This window comes from Pollicipes pollicipes, unplaced genomic scaffold (genome assembly GCF_011947565.3).
Source record: "Pollicipes pollicipes isolate AB1234 unplaced genomic scaffold, Ppol_2.1 Scaffold_4881;HRSCAF=5763_pilon_pilon_pilon, whole genome shotgun sequence".
Lineage (NCBI taxonomy): Eukaryota > Metazoa > Arthropoda > Thecostraca > Pollicipedomorpha > Pollicipedidae > Pollicipes > Pollicipes pollicipes.
The window spans coordinates 14,433,601-14,454,986 of NW_023596576.1; the positions used below are offsets into that span (position 1 = coordinate 14,433,601).

Sequence of the window (21,386 nt, forward strand, 5' to 3'; positions counted from 1 at the left end):
GTGATGTAGTGTATCATTCTTCTCCTGTGGTTTACGTTTTAATTAATTGTAGTTGAGGGGGAACGCATCAGCTATGTGATCATTTTGCGTTCACTCAATAATGGTTCAAGACTGGAACTGTGCGACTACAACTGTCGTCACTAATACGAATGCGCTAACACTATTATGAATGCGAATAGAAGAATGCTCCAATTCACGCAAAACGGATCCGTTCGTGCATAGTTATGAGAATATACTAAAGCATGTCCAGCATCATTTGACCATTGCATTTTGCCAGACAAATACAGCGCCTATAGTCAAGAATCGGCCAAGCCACACACAAATTCAGAACAAAAACCTGAGGCGTATGAAAGAAAGGCGTTCCAGGCCATTCAAACTGCCAACGAAAGAATGCCTGTATAAGAGCTCATTTAAACTCCCACGCCGTTTTATCTGATACACGGTACTATCCCGTTACTACGGACAGCTCGAAACACAGACGGCGAAGCAAGAAATATCGATGACCCGTACCGAGTTCAAGCTTAAAAGATAACCTGCTACAGGACATCGGCGTTTAAGGCAATGACTAGCAGATGCTCCTAAACTTGCCTCGCCTGGAATTACGTTGTCCAAACCACACCCCCGACGTGTGCGTGTTCAGTCTCGGACCAAAATCGAGGATGTTTAACGGTTATAGCGTCCTGGTGCACGCGCTGCCTTGCGCTATTGCGCAAATGCATTTTGTTATGTTGCGGCAGCTATAAATGTGCGTACGTGAGAACAACAACAAATTGTATCAAACCACAAATGGTGCCTAGTCATTGGTATAAAGGCCAACGTCTCCCACTAATTAGCCAGTCCAGCCTGCCGTTAAATAGCATAACTTTGTCGGAACCCCGGCCGGCGTTCTCACTGGCGTTCTCACTGGCGTTCTCACTGGCGTTCTCAGTCGCCTGCGGGGGACTAAGCAGTCGGCGTGCCTTTGATCTCACTGGTTCTCCGGGCACGCTTACTACGCCCCAAGGGATCAGTATTCATGAGTAATTGACCAGAGTATGCGTTAGAGATCTGTTCTGATGCCATTCTCAGGCACTGACTGTTTTAGCTGCTACTCACTTCTGAAGATCTAATATTCGTCAGCAATAACGGGGATAATGCCAACCCTAGGTGTGGCGTTTATTGCTTTTCTGGATCACTTTCGTGCCCGCAGTTGTGTGGGGAGTGCAGAGAGCTGGTGGCAGGTAGAGGAATCATTAATAGAGAAATGCCACTGGTTTATGGGTCCAACCAATACATGGCCTCTGCAATGAGCAAACGCCTGTGGTCCTCGCAGGAAGCGTAAAACAAGCAAGTATTTTTGAATGTAGAGAACAAGCCAAATCGGAGCAGACCCATGACACAAGCCTGCTAAGTAGGTTAACAATTTATTGGTCCTGGAAACCTGAGCATGTTTGCAGGAACTGGCGAATCCGATGCGTATGTCATGGAGCAGCTCAATGTGACCTGTGTCCAGTGATGGCGAACGCTGGAGGAGCTAAGCAGGCAGAGTGCCGGCCCCTCCCTATCTCGGGGCGAATTAAGCACTAGTCAAATGGCGTTGCTTAATATGCGTCCGGGTGACCAGCTGAATAAGTATCCTCTGCTCGGGGGGGGGGGTCAATTTGACCCCACTGAGATCCAAAAAAGCAAGCTAGCTAGAGGCATCAAACTCACAGGGTAGATTGTTCTCTATGTAAACCCACTTGTATCAAAGTTTTAAGCTCCTAGATTATTCCCTTGCAGTCAAATAAGGTCAAACAAGGTCAAACTCAAAGCCGGTGTCCAGGTTCCCCAGAACTCGTGCGACTGCTGTGAAGCTACCTACATAGTCTAAGCAAAAACTTATGCGGTCGGTGACCTCTTTTGAACTTTATAAGGTCAAGATGGCCAAACTGCGAAGAAATTGCTCCTATTTTGTCATTCGAGTAAACGTCAGGGAATACGCTCGGCGGTATGTTCCTAAAAATAAAATGTTGAACCGGATCATATTAAGTCACTGACCTACCCTTACCTTAAAATAGTCTATGAAACATGTCTGTCGCGGCTCCTGTCACTAATAAATTTGATATGAGCACCAAACATATCCCTTAAAGCCGAGCCCTCGAGAATAAACAAATACCAGTTTTCATCTCACTCTTACCTAGATAGGTAACCTAGGTCAACAAGATTAATTGATTGTAATGCTATATTTGATCGGCTCATTGCCTAATGAACTCTCTCAGATATGTATGGTTTCGCCTAACCATGCGTAATTACATCGGATTGAACGGTCCCCTAGAAATGCCCTTGGGGGACAGCCATACCTGACCCTGACCTGTCGTAGGTCAGCGCTCATACAAGGTACATTTAATTTTTACATTCAAAGATCCGCTAGTCAATCTTTTACAGTTATGCAAAGTTTGGCACGGCTACGTCGCGCCATGTAGAAATCACTTTGGAAAATATTCCGAGATGAGGCTTTGCCTTCACAAACCCTTAATTTGATCTCCACCCGAGCGCGTGTTAAAAGGGAATGGCGTACAAATCGTGTTTCGCACATCGCTCCAGAGGATTCGCCTTGACTGCTTGGGCCAGTAGAGGGTAATCCCTTGTCATTGGTTGTAAATACGAATATATGGCGCAACAATAAATGTTATGACGGCAGTAAATTTGAAACAAACAAAAGTGAGACAAAGGAATCGCTTATTTTTTTCTCAGATCGGTTTTTGATTACCCCTGAGGCTATACCGTTCCAGCCGGGACAGAGGCAGCGAAATATTGGCGTGTCGATTTCTCCATCCCATCCCACATGCTACATAATTTCGCACTGAAATACGCAGATACCAAAAATGTTTTAATTCCCTGTTAATGGACGTTTACTGGGCTAACAACCACTAGGGTAAGGCTAAAGGGGAGTGCCCCACCTTAAGGGCGCATTCAGAAATATATATTCTGGTGAAGCCTCAGGAACAGTTGCGTTTAATAATTGCACCGGGCACTGCAGTTGCAGCACCATGAATATGTAGTACAGAAACCTATCTCGAGACAAAATCACCGAGTCAACGTTTTGTCGCAGCACTACATTTCTTTCGTGGCAGCTCCAGAGTGTGGCCCTAGTTTGCGACAACCGCAGCTGTCGCCATTGCCGTCGTCATGACAGCTGCCGTCTTTATGGCGACACCATCATCCGCCAAGTGCCGTCGTCAGCTGTTACGGACTAGAGGTACCACTTTCGAGGTGTTTTATCTCGCTCATTGCGGGCCATGTTATACTCTATTCCCCAAAGCCAAATCGCGCTTCAAAAATAGGCTCTATGCTGAACGTCACAGGGGAGAAGTCAAAGCCATAGTATAACGTCTCGTTGAATTGGTTTGGTAATAGTCTCACGTTTGCTTATATTTTTCCGTAGGTAGAGTGCTTTAACCTTTCTTAGCACTTATCCACAAGCATTTCGACGAAACGTGTATCGCGAACACAACGGAACGCGCACTTTGAAATATGAAGGCCAATGCAGAGAAGGGTCTTTATAGTGGTAAGCAGGGAGTGCAATGAATTTTTTCCCGCCGAAACGGTTTCTTCCATTCGAGATTCCGAACTATGCAGAAGGATGCCGAGAAAACGGGCATTGTCGATGAACTCGGACATCTAACAATAAGTGATTGTGAAAAACGTGGCACGCTCCCTTTTAGGCTAATTTGCGTCATATACAAATGGACACTATTTGCTGGAACAGGGTCAATGACATTTTAACCACATTGCATTTATTTTGCTCAGCATCCCACATGCTGTGGAGCATCATTCTGTGAGTGATATATGGTATCTTGAAAAGGGGGATGTCAAACAGGTTGTGTACTTTAGTCATGAACGTTTGATAAGACCACAACCCCTTAGGGTTACTTTAAAACTAGGTCACTTGATATACGAGTGGCAAATACCAGCCAAATCGACGCTTGGTCGGAAGTGGTTTTGAATGCGTTGCTCGTCCTCTCTCTCTCTCTCTCTCTCTCTCTCTCTCCTCTCTCTCTCTCTCTCTCTCTCTCTCTCTCTCTCTCCTCTCTCTCTCTCTCTCTCTCTCTCTCTCTCTCTCTCTCTCTCTCTCCTCTCTCCTCTCGCTCCCTGTCTCTCTCTCTCTCCCTCTCTTTCTCGCTTGGATTGGTGGGCTTTAGCAAATGTGACATGTTACAGGCGGGTCATGTAGATCAATAATAAAGCGTGCTGCATCGCAAGTTCCTTTGTGCTATACTATACAAACTTCTTGACTAAGATGTGCACGTTATAATCTATTTGCCATCATGTACCAGTCTTTTCTTTCAAGTGGCGTTTTTCTTCTCAGCATTTAAGGTTTTACCCTGGTAATGATCTTGTCCTCACTTACCCAATCCAACCGCCTTATTCTGTTAAGAGATGGCGTTTAGAAAATGGGTTAAAACCGATGCATCGTGGTTTTCAACCACAAAACAATATCGGCCTTTTGAAAGTAACGCGTGGCCTAAAATGCTAAACACACAAATTATTTAATAAAATAAAGTCTAGGACTTCTAGGGAGAGCCTGATATCTTTGACGCAACAACACCCATGAGACATTTTACGTGTATAATGTCCTCGTTGCTTCCAGGCTGGGTGTAATTCCAGGACGTCCGTGGCACTGCAGCATTATTCCAGGCCAGCATGCCACCTCGGCTCAGGCCAGCACGCTCACGACCTGAACTTCAGTCCAAGCACTCGTTGTCTGCGCTAATTCGCCAGATGGACGGCCTGGAGACGCCTGTGCGGGTCACAGAGTCACAGTAGCTTCCGCTCACGGCGTCCTGAGTAATGCACATACCAAAATATCCCCGGTGTGGTATTCCAGCCGAGTTAGAAATGGTGTCGGGATAATGGATTGGGATGCATTATTGAAGACACAGAGGATGCAGTGTCAGCAGGCTATCTTTCACAGCGTCTCGTGGTCGGGCCGGACGGGCCTGTTTCTCTTGGAGTCGCGCCGGACAGGTCGGCCCGTGTGGCGCTGAGGCGCGTCGTCACAGTCCGCCGGCCGCCGATACGTCCCTCCGCCGACCGAGCCCGCGGCCCGCGCCGCCGAGTAACGCTGCTGTCTGGCCCCTAGTACCGGCGCTGGCCAGCTGTCGCTGGTTGGCGCTGGCCTGGCTTCGAGCCGACCCCGGCGGCGGCGGCGGCCGGCGCCGTCTCTGTGCCGGCCAAGTCCGTCGCGAGACGGGTTACCGGCGCTCTGCGCGTTGCTGCAGCAGACGGCTGCCGGGGCTGGAGCAGCGGCTGCAGGGCGGCGCCGGCTCGCGGCGCTGCTCGCGGCGTACGCCTCCTTCTTCTCCTGCAAAGGTGACCCAGCCGCTCTGTGTAGCACTGCGCACCGTCCGCCGCCGGCTGCCACGCTCGAGAGCGCCGCCACGTCGCCGCCCTGCTCGGCTCACGGTCAGAGGGATTCGCTGCGCGGGCGTCGAGCCCTCGCCGCAGTTGGATGCACGCGAGGCGGACGCTTCGCCGCTTCGCTTCGCGCCACCTCGGGCAACCTCGGAGGGCGCGACACCGCACCGCTTCGCGCCTCAAGTCAGCGCGGAAGCGCGCACGAACAACGGCAAGCCAGCGCACAGCAGTGTTCCGCACGCCAATCGTCCTCAGTTTTTGTGTTGGCGGACGCAGCGATGGAGATGGGCATCGTGGACGACGGTGCCCTGTTGGGCTCCGCCTCAATCGCAGTCCGCTGGTCCAGATGCAAGGCGTTGTCTTTTTAGCTTGCCAATCCGTCCGGGCGGATTTTACAACGCCGCAGATTGCCTGCCTGTCACAAACGAAAGCGTCCGGGCCGCCCGCTGGCGTCGCAAAAACGCCTCGGCGCGTCGCTGCCGATTGAACTGCTGTCGGCAGGCCGTCGGCCGCACCCTGCGGTCGGCCCTGCTGGCCGGCCGGCCCCGGCGCGCCTTTCCTGTCGCTCGCGCGCGCGGGCTCCGCCGCCTGGCCTGCTGTTTGTTGCGGCGCGTCCCACCCTAATCACTTCATTAAACGTTATGACCGGCAGAGCGGCGCGGCGGCCTCGCTGATCTGTATGCCGGCGCCCGTTTAATGCGCCGCTGGGACCGGCAACCCTCTGAATTACGCCCCGACTGCGGCGGCTCCCCTGAATGACGGGCCTCGCCGGCGTCTGCCGGCCGCCCGCCCACCCGCCCTGGGCGCTGTCGCAGAGCGTCCCACGCCGGCGGACGAGCGCTAGCCGCCGCTCGGGACCGGGCGAGGCTGCGCGTGGCCTCCTTGCCGTGGTGTGCGCGGGCTGGGCTGTCGTCGAGATGCACGCCCGCAAATAGGTGCAAATATTTGTCAGAGCTTTCTTGTGCCTGATGTGTATGTGTAATGTGAAGAGATGGCTTCGTGATCAAGTAATGACTCTATAAGATGTTCGAACTGTAATGAGTGACACTGGAGCAATCTATTACCTTAAACATGCGCTGTGGTTGCCGTGAAAGCATTGTGGGGGCTTATGACTTTGTCTCGGTGTTGAATCAGTAGCCTTGCAATGTCATGGAGAAACAAGAGGGAGCACAGGCTTATGCGTAAGAGCACTCACATGCGCATGTGCACAAGTTTAGGCTATCGGAAGACACGACTACACATTTGGTGAAACTATGACTGTGATCAGCCTCACATGCGGCTGTCCTGGCTGAAGGCCGGACCAGCTGAGTTAAGGGACAATGCCGAGGTGTGCGATTGCCACATCTGCTAGAACACGCCATTGACTCAAATGTCATTGAGCCGTGTTCCTAAAGGGTTCGGTCTGTCAAAATTCACTGCGGTCATCACGTGCTGCACAAATCGCCGGCAAACCATAAATGCTAAGCTCACAATGCTTATATACCTCGGTTGCCTCGGTAGGCTTTCCATGCAAACCAAAATAACGTGACTGATAGAATGGTCTAACGGTATGTACACTTCAAGGATTACTCAACTCAACCTGGGACTGATTTCAGAACAGTAAAAGACATGAGTGAAAATATGTTCAATGGACAAGGCCATCCAGTGCAACTCCCTGCCTCTGATGCCAGCGCAAGTGTCGTTGGCGCTGCGATGGGTGAAAGTTAGGGGCATCAAGGCTTTTTGAAGATGGCATTCTCATGTAACGCGATCGACGTGATATTTTAGTGGTAAAATTGGGGAACATATCCGCGTCGCCAGTTGCGGCGCTCATGGGAAGCGGTGCAGGTAGCCTTTTTCTTCATCTTTTCCATCCCCTTTGCGACGCTGGTTAATTACGGAATGCGTAGGGACGAACTCAGTGGGCTCCTTAGATTAGGTTCCCGGGTGTTACATGGGGGTTTCATTCGCAGTATGCTGGATGTGACAAAAGGGCTGATCCATCTAAACCTTCATTAATGCATTGCTACGCTCACTTGTTTGCGTGCTGTAAACAATCTGTTCGAGCACTCGAGCCAAAGTCCTTGCGGCTGGGACTGACGATCAGCGTATGAACTATCAAGGCATAACGATGACTGTCAAGACATGACGACACATGACATCAACGTTCAGCTATCAAGACATAACGATAACTAAAGACATGACGACACATGACTACCAATATCAACGTATTTATGAGAACGCCGTTCTCAGAGATGCACGCCGCGGCTCCATTTGCTGAGCCCTTTCAAAGGACTGCACTCCCGCCAACGCGTCGTACTCAGCCTGAGGCGGTTGACTAATTAGAAGCAAGTCGGATCGGCGCGCGGCCGCGGTCGTCGGATCCCTCGCTGTCGTGTCCGCCCACGAGACGGCGCACTCGCGGCGAGCAGCCGTCCTTCAAGCTCGCTTCATCACCGATAGTGGCGCGCCGTCCTGAGGCCGGCCGGCCGGCTGTCGGCCGCAGAGCGCCGTGACGCGCCGCTGACACTCGTGGCGCGCCGAGACCGGTTCAACGCGCTTTGTTCCCCAGTTGCGGCGGCTCTGTTGACCGTGGGCGCGTTATTGGCGGTGGCTTGAGAGGGCCGCGGCACAAGGCGTGCGGGTCGCTGTTGACACTGCAGCTCGTGTTCGGTAACAATGCCACGATCCGCCGTCAGCCGGTGGGCCAGGGCGCGCCGCCGGCGGTGCCGACCACCTCTGCTGCCGCCGGCGGCCACGCACAATACCGTATACTGCAGACACGAGACGCTCCCTCAGTTAGCTATCTAGCAGAACCCAACCGCCGAGCACAATTCAAAGGGCACCAGGACTACTACGCGAAGCCTTGATTCTCTGCCCCGATGTGCAAGCATGCATGCCAGTTGCAGAGACATGTGGAGGTAGTGATATAGATACGTGGAGGTTGTGACATTACTGAAGGAGCATAAGAATATTATCCTGGTGCCGAATGACTAAAAGAGCGTTCAGCTTTTGCTATTATTATGTACTATGCGTTTAACGCGTTACTTAATGAAATATGTGAGCGGTAGCTGTAAAAGAAATCGTTGCCGAATCACCGCGGACAACGCCACCAGGTAAGCAAGGGTGGCATCCGCCCATCCTGCCGTCAGACAGGACTGGCAACCGGCCGTGCATATGTTTGTACCAGTCCTGAAACTTCAGGAGGCGCTTCGAAAGCCATGACAAGTCTGACGTCATGGTCAGCGACAGTGTTGCGGTTAGAAGTTCATCCCATGACCAGCGACGTAATGTCGTGCTGACCGAGAGAAGATTCCAGCCATGCGAGGGCTGGTGTGATCGGTCATTATATATTGACCGCGCACTCATAAAGGTAGGCTGAATGGTCGCAAGCCAGTGGCGGTCCCTGTCTCGGCCAAAAGAAACCATCACTGATTTCCAAGGAGGCCCCTGACCTGGACCAGGGGGGGGGGCCTGACAAGGTAAGGATCTTTCGTGACGGAAAACCAAGAAGGAACAATGCGATAGGATGCCCCCACCGCGTCCAAAGGTAGACCCTAGACGCATTTAAAGGCTGAGGTCCGTGGTGTCGCGTAACGGGAGTCAAGCGTCGTGCAAAACATTATCACTTTGCGGCACAGCATGAGGTCGTCTTTGGACGAGGTCTCGTCTTGACTCCAAGGCTGGTTTTCTTGCCCGTTAGGGCGGGAAGACAAACTTTGTACAAAACAACATAATTGTAATATCGTACCTCCGAACCCTCCTGCATGCTGCCCACGTCATGCCGTGCTGCGCTGCCACCTGGATCACGTGACCCAGGCGGCTGACCTTGTTTCGAGGTCGAGGCGCGCGGTGTCACCCGCTCTGTCGGGTCAGCCGGGAACGTGGACAAAGGTGACGCGTCACCTTCTTTGGGGCTTGTTTGCTAAGTGACTGATCGCATTCTTTTTTTATCGTTCCGTTTTCGGCATTGAAGTTTGTACATCGACTCAGGCCTGCTGAATACTACAGCACGTAACTTCGTCCTCGTCAATATTCCTACGAAAATAATGCACGCGTAATCAAGCAATGTCGTGCAAAGCAGTTTCAGGCATAATTGATCCCATCTATCATCAGTGCGCACGGGAACACGCTGGAATAAATACGCGCCCACTGAACCTGAGGAGGGGCCTCGCGGTGGCGGCCCGCCATTAATTCTGACCGCCTGTAAGTCCACAAAGCTCGTTACTCCACCAATGACCGCCATCAAAAGAGGGACTACACGATGACTTGTCGCGATAAGGCAGAGACCGTGACTTGCGTCGCAAAAGTTGGGTGACCACGGAGGCTTCCGTGATAAAATGCCTGTCCATCCTTCAAAAAGTTAGGGCGCCTCTCGTGGTACCGTCCCTATGATTAATACAGGAAAGAAAGACCTTTACTCATGAGGATGAGGACAGCTTGGAATATCGAGCATTGCCGATATAATCGTTGTTTAGCATTACAATGCCGTTTTAGCATTACCTCCTAGTGTACTGAAGCCCGTTAACTCAATATAAGAACTCACAATCCCCGATGTCTACATATAATTACCGCAGCAGTAGCGATTTGGTGTCATCTCGTATACAAGCATTTCACGCTTAGGTTAAGTAGGAGCAGGCAGAATGGCAAGACAGACAGACAATAATGCAGGCTTCACACCTTTCGTCTGATGAGCTGTTCGAGATAAAAAAATATTCGCTCCCAATCACGTGCTCAGTAGCCGTTAGGAAAGAGCTTTATGGAGCTGCGGGGTCCGCACCGTTTCTGTTTCGGGCGCCTGGTCCCGCAACCGATCTTGACCAAGTCCTGTTTGGTTGCGAAGACCTCACAAGGAGTCCTTGATTTCGATTGGTTTTATTTAGGTAGGAAGTCCTGAACTGAATTCTGGTACTGAAACAGTCCGATAATGTATGCTGGAAAGGCTCAGACATCATAAGCAATGTGCGTCTCGTAATTCTTGTGCGGAAGATTCGTCGCCATTTTACATGGTGCCGCGTCGTAAAAGAATTGGGCCGACCGTAATGTATGAGTTATGCGCATAAATTTGCGGCTTCTCCCAGTGGTTTATATGCATTCGTTTTATCTCCTGGGCGTTCGTCCTTATCGCTGTAATATTTCTGCAAAATTTTGGCTTTGCCATTAGCCAAATGAGAACATTAAAGCATATATGAATAGGGCACAAATGCCGGTGGCATTTTGAAATATAGCAGTACGCATGAATCCAATGTGCCGTCGATATCAGGTATAGTATGTATTGCAGGAGTGGCAATATTTCCGCTACACCCCGTCCGTTCTGGCCGAAAAGATACTTTTCAACACAAATATTCACCTTGTTCTGGGAACGAATACGAGAAGCGTTTTGGTACAAAGAATCCCTTAAACCACAATTGGTAGCTATGCGGGTCTCCAGTGCCTCGCTATTTTTTCTTTATGCACGCGTGTTTGTTGGATGACAGCGCTGTCTCGTATTTGCATTAAACTTTTCTGCTGCTTTACTGTGATGCAATTTGCAGTCTGCCTCGTCTATGTTGTGTCAGCAAAGATATATCACGAACTTTCAAACAAGTGGAGGGCACACGGTCATCATCACCTTAACGCTTCATTAGCGTCCGCCTTCTAAGAAGTGGCTGTTGGTGGATGGTTGGACCGCCGTCACGAGGGCTCTGCCACCCTGTGCCTGGCGTCGGCCTGGCTCCGGTCCGCCCGCGCACGTCGTGGTAGAGGGCGATGCGGTGGCGCGCTGCTGACCGGCGTGACGTCACTGGTTTCAGACGAAGAGGAGGAGGTACAGCCGCGCGTGACGCAGCTGACCACGCAGCACAAGAACGCCATCCGCGCCCTGAGAAAGGTCAGGGGTGATGCCGGCTCCGGCCGGTGCTCAGACCCCGGCCGGCTGTCCGAGGTTCAGAGGACGCGCTTTATCTTCATTAGTGGATCTGTGATTACTCGGAAAAAACGGAATTGCTTCGTTTTCTTTTGCTGGAACGAGCTTCTTATTGATAGATACATACTCTCAAAGCCTTGCAGAAATGTTTTTCTGGAACCTTTTATCTGGCCAAGATGAAATATTATGATCACCGGAGATCTACTTACGTAAACGAATGAAAAAGTGCTTCGCAGTGCCACTCTCCGAGTATTGTCTTCATATCTCATATCTTATGTAATGTAGTCGGAATAGGTTACTAACATGACTTTTCTCGTTCCTCTAAGACGAAGACCTCTCATGGGACTAAGTCTAAGACCTTTATGAGTTGTAAATGAACGGTGCATGCTTCATGCAATTCAGAGGTCCTTCGTGTTGAGTGCATACATGCAATATACACAATCATGTATATATATATATATATATACATACATATATATATATATATATATATATATATATATATATATATATATATATATATATGTCGCAATAACTATAACTGAAGAGATACACTGTCTGTCACACACATACACACACACACACACACACACACACACACACACACACACACACACACACACACCACACACACACACACACACACACACACACACACACACACACACACACACACACACACACACCACACACACACACACACACACACCGTTCAAGAGAATACCATTCATGCGTTTTACTTTTAGAACAATGGGGATGTTGTGCCCTGTGTGCGGCTCAACGATCTGGATTAATGCTCTCAATGTGGACTCCAAAGTCAGGGCCCTGGCGACTGAATCACAAGAAGAGCACGGTTCGTTGAAATTGTACAAGTCTTTTATGCGGTTTGATGAACCGGCTGAATAGCCATCGTGCGCTGCCCACCTCGGTCGCTAATCTCCCAAGCAGACATGCCGTGGAAGGAAATATAGGTGATATATTTCAACAGACGTGCGGAAATAGACATAGGATCTTTACTAAGTCATTCAAGAAACTGCGAACGACCTTAGGTGTTGTCCTAGACGACATGCCACCTATGTCTCCGACAAATGAGACCAACATGATTTATGTTCGGTACAAATAACCGATGTTTTAATTTTGGCCGCCTCAGTTCAGAATAACGAAAGGCCCTGAACGCTCTAAGAACACGTAGTTGAAGCTCAAGGACTGGCTGTTTGAAGAGGCTGACAAGAGTATGATGCTTAAGCACGTATAGCTGTGTAAACTGATCGCCTGCACTGTCACTCAGATTGTCATTCATTGGGCTCTAGCATGTTGTGTTCGTGCTGGTTCACTCAAGGTATAAGATAGAATGGAAGATGTACGTACGCGCGTTACGCGCCAGGAATTTCAATATTTTTTTTTGCAAATTTAACACATTGCACGTGGGTCGTGCACACAGTCTGTCAGGTATATTGGCCTGGGTCTCACAAATGGCTCCCACACGTCGCTGCGCCCATGTAAAATCATATTTTTATCTATCTGATATCACTCGTAAATATAGTATTTCTTCTTTTCTTAATGAAGGAAGAAACTGATTTTCCTTCGGCTCTTATAGATGCGCTGGTCGCGAGCAATAGTTTTTCAAGAAAACACGTTCAAGTGGCAATCAAGTTCCACATGCTGCTCGAAGTCTCTCACCAATCCTACATACTTTTATTGCAAGCCTTCGGACCTGAACGTCCATCATATGAAACCGTCCAGAAGATGCGAATATATTTTTATACGGAGAGATGGAGCACCCAAGATGGCCCACGTACCGCGCGCCTAATCTTCATGGTTACATCAGAGACGGTCAAAAAAGTGGGCGGCCTTTCGTAATAGTAGATAGACTCCACAACCACTAGATGCGATGCACCAAGAAGAACGTCCCCAGCTCCATGACCACCATGATTTGAGCATTGTGCTAATTATATTTTATATGCGCTATTTGTTATCAATCAGTTATTATTTTTGTACTTTGTATATAGTATATGTTTTTAGTTGTTATCAGTCATTTACTTATCTGTGAAAGGTGCGAATCATGCAGCACATAAGCTAGTCGTATTGTAACAGCATCATAGCAATCATAAAACTTATACACGTTTAGCCAAAAAGGCAGCAAGATTTCAGGTAATATCTTTATCATATCAATCATACATTTTGCTCTAACCGTGTACGGTATGTGTTTGTCTTGTTTACTTCCACTTTATCACTAATGGAAGCCGCTATACTCAACACGTTCAAAGCTCTAATCTTCAGATACATTAAATATGGCAAGATGTGACATGTTTGCCGGCCGCTGGTGTCACACCAGGGATCAAATTCAGCCAAGCCCCAGCGGTCCTAGACCCATTCATAAAGGTCTTTTGGCAGGGCCGTTGTGTGCCATTGTTATGCATCCAAGACGCTGTGGTGGTCAATGAAAAAGATCAGTTCAATGCTTGACTCTTTTCTACGTTATGTCATTTTTTGGATGTGGATCGAAAATGGGCTCCTCCAACTAATGCGGTGTGTATTAGATTTTAGATGACGCCTTCCTTTCGGAGAAGTACCTTACCTGAAGTCTGTAACCCACTACCTTCAATGCCTTTACAAACCTCGTTAAGGAGATATGAATCTGACCAAATAAGGTTAACTAAAAGAAGTCAGGTATTGTCCCGAGTTATGTCTTCTTTCTTCAAGTACTGAGCTTATTTCAACGGAAACCATTGCCATGATACCGTTATAACCACAAATGTGATGCATCATTTGAAACGGCAATTTTGAAAAGGTTGTGATGTGTACGAAAGACATTGGTTAGCATTTTTATGTTAATGATTTCTGGACATTTGTGCCTTTTTATTTTTCATAGCCTGCGCTCATCTGCCCAGTAAGATGTCTCCACGACAGACCATTGAACACGAATCAAACCCCAGAATGATCCACACCTGCTAACGTCTTGCAAATGTCGTGTGTTGCCCTGAGCGCGGGACAGAGGCCTGCGTCTCTAGTGCCTAGACCACAAGGATCGCGTGAAAGACAACCAATCTAAATGTCCGAAAATGTTCAACGATACTTGTCAGATAGCGCGTGTTTAGCCTATTTTTAGTATACGTGCTAGCGCTTTTAAAATTAGTTGTTCAGGTGAAGCACCCTGTAGCTGACTAATATGTTTTGCAGTCTGCCGTTTTTCTGTTGAGGGCTGTCGTCTTCCAGTGCAGCAACAGGATGCAATGACCCATAATGATTCGTGCTAAGCCTGTTAGAACTCTGTGTTACCACCATTTTGTATTTCACCCTTCGCGAGTTGGGGGGGGGGGGGGGGAGACGTGAGACAATAGCGTAGCTAGGATTTCGTCCAGGAGGGAGCCAAATAGGGTCGGGTTTGTTCCTGCAAACGGAGGACCATTTAGCCTCGGGATCCCATTTTGATGCCTCGAGGCCCTTTTATGTTTTGGGAGCTTTACGGGTGTTTTAACCGGCCTCAAGGGCTCCACCGCCTCCATGAGGCCATGGTACCAATGGGTCCCTTGGTATTCTTTACTCATCCGTCCTGGAGGGGTTGGCTACAAAATGGTGCTAATGCGGAATCAGCCTCAAGCTGAGAACATGTCTCGTGATAAGTGCATCGCTGTCATGACACGTCTTTAAGGTTCTGCTGCGCTGCAGCCTGCCAGCCGCCACCGCTGGAAGTCTGACCTTCTCTAATGGTTGACATTGACTCACCCTTTTATCTGCTAGATAAAGTTTTTCGTAGCACGCCGGAGGTTTCGGGAGGCGCTTAAGCCCTACGACGTTAAAGACGTGATTGAACAGTACAGCGTCGGACACGTGGACCTTATCAGCAGGGTCAAGGCTCTCCACGCCAGGTAGTGACATCTGTGCATGACCGGATGTACTTCGGTGTCGTTGCACGCTGCAGTAGGTGTCGCTCTAACTCTTCTGTCCGTTTTCAGTCAAAGCTGGGTCTGTCTGCTCGTGTGTCGTGCTGTTTGGCGGAGTCTGTGTGGCCCATGTGCCTTCATCACACACTATCTCCCTCTCTTCCTCGCCTGTCTCCGATGAGATCCGGCGTGCGTTGACCTTCACTCGCGCTGTGTTACAGATAAAATTCTTAGTGGCTAAAAAGAAGTTTAAGGAGGCTCTGAAGCCGTACGATGTGAAGGATGTCATTGAGCAATACTCCCAGGGCCACACAGATCTGCTGGGCCGCGTTCGGGCGCTGCATGTCAGGTAACCGCACGGGCGCACTGTGGGCCAGCGAGACCCGGCACGTGGCCCCGAAGGAGGGGGGGGGGGGGGGGGCGTAACTCTACAGAGTTCTCCTTCCACCGAGATTATTCGCAACCGCTGAGCCAGGCACGGTCCCCGTGGTTAGGGTTTACGCTTACATGCAGTTAGGGCTAGGTCTCATTGTCTTGTTGCCTGCAACCTTCGACTCGTAGTATTATGTGTCCAGGAAACATTGTCCTTTGCCAGTGCCTAAAAATATTAGGTTTGGCCCATACAAGTAATGCCATATAGTTCACTGACGCCTTTAAAACAGTCTTTTGCGCTTTCTTTGAAAATTTAACGGCTTTCGAAATGAAAAAAACATCAAAGCCGCCATACTGCCGGTAACCCATAACATGGTCGAACAGTCTTGTCAAAGAAAGATCGGAAAGAGCTGCGCAAAGCTTGGTGGAGCTTGATCAACAAGGCCGGCTGTTCTTGACACAATGGCGTTTCTCCGGAATAAGTGAAGCAATCACGGTACCAGACATGACATAATTCGGCTGGCTTGAGCGCATTCGTCGGCATTAGAACGTGAACCCAAATTTATGGATGCCGGAAATTAGTTTTCACTGAAGACAAACGGCGCATACATCTCTCACCGAATGTGTGTTTGGAAGGGTTGAAAATGGGTCATTCCGAAGTCGCGTTCGGACATACACCCCAAATACTAAATGCTTCTACTTTTCACACGTTCAGTGATGAGCTTACGTCTAAATAACACAGTCTTGTTGCATGCTGAAAGCGATTGATATAAGCATATTCCCGTTTTGGTCAATGACTTATAGAGCCGTCAAGAGACCGGTGTTTTTCGGCCATATCCTTTAAATGGCACATGGGATTGGTTTACAAATTTATTCCGACTATGCAGTGTCCCTTGTAGCCGATAGTTCCTTAAACCTTAATTCCTCTTGACGTAGAAGTCGCAGAAAGCATACAAATGCTATGTTCAGATAGTGCTGTCGCCGAGTCAAGAAGAAAACTATGCTGTGCGTCTCAGGTCATAACTGATAAAAAGTGCATTAACCAAATCGTCACGTTTGTTTCAAAGCCAGATAAAGACATTAACGGCTACAGGTTTTGATATGTTGCAATGCTTTGCACTGCATGCTAATGTATGGTGCAAGAGGTCGACCGAAGGAGCACATGATGCAGGTGTAAGTCGTGGTCAGGAGCAGGGGAATGCACTATGATACTTCAGCCACCCCTTCAAGCTCTTCGCTTCCACCCGCGTCGAATTCAACTAGGTCCCACGGATCACCGAATACCCATAGCAACGCTGCAACTACCGGGTCCCCATCCCGAGAAACGGACATCTCGGCAGAGTCTTACCGGTCCCAGCTGTAATTTGCCCACTGGTGTGTTCGTATTTTACGTTTGAGAGTCGAGCTCTGGCAAGGCAAACATTGATGGCTCGCTGGTACTGAATCGCGCGGTTTAGGATGTCAATAGCTTTATTAGCCCAACGGCAAACCAAACGGTCCAGCCTAGGCCGCACTGCCACGTACGGAGAGTAAGGGTGAGCTCCAGCTACCGCGCATGGTGAGTCAGGGTGAGCTCCAGCTACCACATGTGGTGAACTAGGAGTTACAGCTGCCATGTGTGGTGAGCCAGAAGGAGTTCCAGCTGCCGTGTGTAGTGAGTCGGGGTGAACTCCAGCTGTCATGTGTGGTGAGTCGGAGTGAACTCCAGCTGCCATGTGTGTTGAGTCGGATGATCTCCAGCTGCCATGTGTGGTGAGTCGGGGTGATCTCCAGCCGTCATGTGGGGTGAGTTAAGTTCAGCTCCAGCTGCCACGTGTGCTGAGCCGGTGTGAGCTCCAGCTGCCCGCTGTGGCGAGCAGGGAAGAGTTCCAGCACCCTGGTCGCGGACCATGGGTATTTGGCAGCTGCCTCAGCACTTAAGCGAATTGACGAGGACGCGCGACTGCATAAGTATCCAATCCTACCCAATATTCTGTATCGTTGAGCTTTCAGCTGTGCATGAAACTTCAAGGCTAGGTGTTAACCTCTTCTGCTGCAGCATGGCTTTGCCTGGGAATTAGTCGCATGAGTTGGTGTGGACGGCTGTGTCATTGTGGCGCCACTCGTGGGAACAAATGATCCCAGGACTTGCAACCCTGATGGGACTATGTGGGTCCTGATCCTTGATGGGTTCTTGTTGCACTGCTCCTTTCTGTGCCGCTTGAAAGCTTCGTGAAGTCGTGCGTTGCGGATTAATACGATGCCGTTCTTGGTACTCATGCCACTGAAATGTGCTAAAGTCATTTCAATAGTTTAAGATCAGTCGAGTTTAATATTACGTTTTACGATACATCAGAATGATTTGTCCTAGCGTGTTGCAGCGTGCTGGCTACGGATGACAATTTTACACTCATGCTGATGTCCACAGCTTCCAAGTCATCAAACCATGCAGAAAATAACTTGGGTTTCATGCCACGCTTGCCGTGTAAAAAAAACCCAACGCCAAACCGCAAGGGTCAGGGTTTTGGGGGTTTTTGACTGCTCTACACGTAACTACGACACCTTTTAAGTGGCTCACAAGTGTTCAAGAGTTGAGTTGAGCTCAGAGTTGTAACGGCCCGTTTACCCGTTCCCTGACGCGATGGCGGCCCTGCTATGACGCGACTCGAGGCAACCCGGCCAGGATCTGGTAATCCGTGAGGTACAATGCGTTGTCGATGCTCTTTATGCATGAAGTGTGCTTTCACAGACTGGACGTCATTCTGGGAAAGCAAGGATCAAAAGCGAGAGATGTGTACGACTCCAAATCAGTTTGGCTTCCAGAGTGGTGAAGGTTTGAACGACAGGTGAGAGGCGTGTGTCCTTGATAGATCGTAGTGGGTCTAGTTGTCCGCACATTATAACGCCAATACTTAAGTCGAGCGATGCTTTCCCTCCAACCAGCAAAATGCTTGGGAAAAGGTGGGAAAAGCTGGGAATTTTTTGGGAAGCTACAGGTTTCCCAACCGGCTTGAGGAATTTTTGCGGCTTTCTAGGCTTTCTCCCGGTCGAAGCCGTGCCATCAGCCATCCCCTGCGAAAATGTGCTATGAACCTCCCCGACCGTCAGATTCCGGATCTGCCTGGGAGGACCATTTTTGAGGTGTGGCGACCGCTGTGGGCAGATCCGTGATACTCTCGGATTCTCTGACCGACCGTTTGGGGAATGGCCAACAAATCTCCATCGGAATCTCGGACATTGCTCAGTGGGTCACTGGTATAGGCAGCGGCGGTAACGTCTGAGCAAGCGTTTGGGGCAAATATTGGAGACGGTGCGGATCAGTTGTGGAAGAGGAGGGGGGTGGGGGGGGGGGGGGGGGGGGCATTCCATCCAAATTGTTTCTCATTCGGAGCTGGTCCACGTATTCCCATCCGCTAAATTGGGGAAAGGTAGGGAATATCTCGGCTAGGATCAGACCGAAATTGCTGGCTGGATCATCACCAGCTACAAATGGCTTACCGTTGTCACCACTAGCTTCTGTAACGGCCCACTAGCTCCACGGATGTTACCGAAGTGGGTCGTGGCGCATCTACATGCTTCCAACATTGTATATTTGGCATCGGACAGCGTTGTCCGTGTGAAGGGCTGGCTGTGCAGTGTCAAACAACTTTGCACGTTGAAACAATGATTTAGCGTGCAGTTGTGACGCTGGACAAGCTACAAAGAGCATTGGTAGAGGAACAAACGCTTGGTCTACGGGTGAGCACGTTCAAAAAAGGTACTCATGCGTTGATACTTGTCTGACATTAGACTGTGTTACAGATGACAGCGACCAAAATTGACTTATAAAACTGCGTCCCCGACGTTGCCCTCATGCCCGCCGGTTCACCCAGCCGAACTCCGGCAGGTGGAGGACATCGAAACCAAGCTGGACCAGCTGCTGGAGATGTACGTGGAGGGACCGGCGGCGCCTGCAGGCGGTGCTGCCGACGTCCGCCGCCGCCGCCGCAGCCGCCGGCCGACCCGGCACGAGCAGCTGCCCTCGCGCCGACCGCCAGCCCGCCCGGGCAGCCCCGCCATCCTGCTTCCCGCTGCCCGGGCCCATGCCCAAGTCGATCCTGGTGGACAAGCAAGCGTCAGAGCCCACCACGCCCATCTACAAGCAGCAGCGGCTGCCGCTCATCGCACGCGGCAACAGCGACGTGGCGCAACGGGTCAAGAAGAAGGTCACGCTCAGGTCAGTGCTGCCCCCCCCCCACCGCTGGACGCCTAGCGATGACTCGCTCAGGCTGCAGTGGGACCGGCGGTCTTCGGCTGTCGCTAGTTTAGGACAGGGCTGCAGTGTCTGCTTTCAGGTCCGTTGACCTCTGGGGGATTGTTTGCGTGGTAGGAAAGGTACGTCGATTTCCGAATTTCTACAGATGCTCTTATGGCTTGCATAAAGGCTCACTGATAGGCTCCCCGAGGCTTATGAGGTTCACGAGGCTCATGAGGCTCATCCATCTTGCCCTGAAAGTTACTTTTTGATGTTCTGTGCAGGAAAAAAACTGCAACATAAATGCTCGTTTACTGTTCAAGGTTAAGCTCGAAGATGCGCTGGTGGAACAGTTTCTGGATTCAGTATGTCATGCTACTGTCCGTAATCAAGACTACTGACTTGCTCTACAAAACTAAAAACAGAGGCATAAGTGACCTTAGGGACGGGACCAACCGTACATAAAGTGAGAGATCATGGGGAAAACTTGTCTGCCTTCTCAGCTTTCAGAGCGAAAGGGTGGAGGGAAGAAAACTTGTTGACAGGTACGGGTTGGGCCGTTGGCAGCACACAACCGACTAGACCACGCTCAAACGGCAGCGGTAAAGCTAAATCTGTAAATGAAAAAAAAATGTGAGCAGCCGTAGCAAAGTGCGCACTGAAATCCAGGCACACCGTATAAACTTGGTTCTCCTGATCAAAACAATCTGTTACAAACGTTTATACGCAATATATATATATATATATATATATATATATATATATATATATATATATATATAACATCAGCGCCAGTGTCTTAACACGCGCTCGGGTGGGGGTCAACTTGACCCCCTCGAAGATTTTTCCAGAATGGTTTCCGAACGGCGAGGTGTAGCCGCGCTAAATTCTGCACAGCTGTAGACAATTGAATAGTGGATCGTTTGGCATCAAAAATATAGATGTACCTTGTAAGGTCGCTGATCTATAGCAGGTCAAAGTCAGGCCATGGTTTCAGCGAAGGCGATTTCTGGGGAATCCTTCAACCTGATCCAACAAGGGAGTGTCAGACGAAGCCATATATTTCTGAGATGCTTTCTTATGCGACACAACAGTTGAATGAGCAAATAACATTGACCTAAGGTCAGGTATGAAGGTTACACCAAGGTCAAAACCAACCTGTTTTGCTACTCTAGGGCCTGCTGATAGTTTCTGATGCTCATTTCGAATTTATTGATGGCGGGAACCGCATTATATATCTTCGGTGAACTTCTTGGAGGTCAGAATAAGTCATTGACCTAAGATGACCCAGGCCAATATTTTGTTTAAGAAACATACTGTCTAGCGTAATCTCTGTCGCTTAGTGAAATGCAAAACTCAAAGCAATCTTGCATGATTTTGGTCACATTGACCTTCAAAAGGTCAAAAAATTTCACTGACCTTGAATGAGCATGTGACCTTTTGCTTAGAAACGGTTTTCTACGTTCTGGGGGCTTTTTGGAGACCAACCTGTAATTTAATCTTGTTTGACCTTTTTGACCCGAAGATCATGACCTAGGAATCTGGAACTTTGACCTAAGTGAGTTCACGTACAGGTCAAGACACCCTGTAAATTTGGTGTCTCTTGATTTCTTAATTCCCGAGATCTCAGGGGGGGGGTTCAAATTGACCCCAC

General features: G+C 49.5%; 1 pseudogene; it reads left to right on the forward strand.

The window, feature by feature from the left end:
* Window positions 1-21,386, forward strand: part of LOC119100019 (potassium voltage-gated channel subfamily KQT member 5-like) — a 106,764-nt pseudogene that overhangs the window by 19,904 nt on the left and 65,474 nt on the right.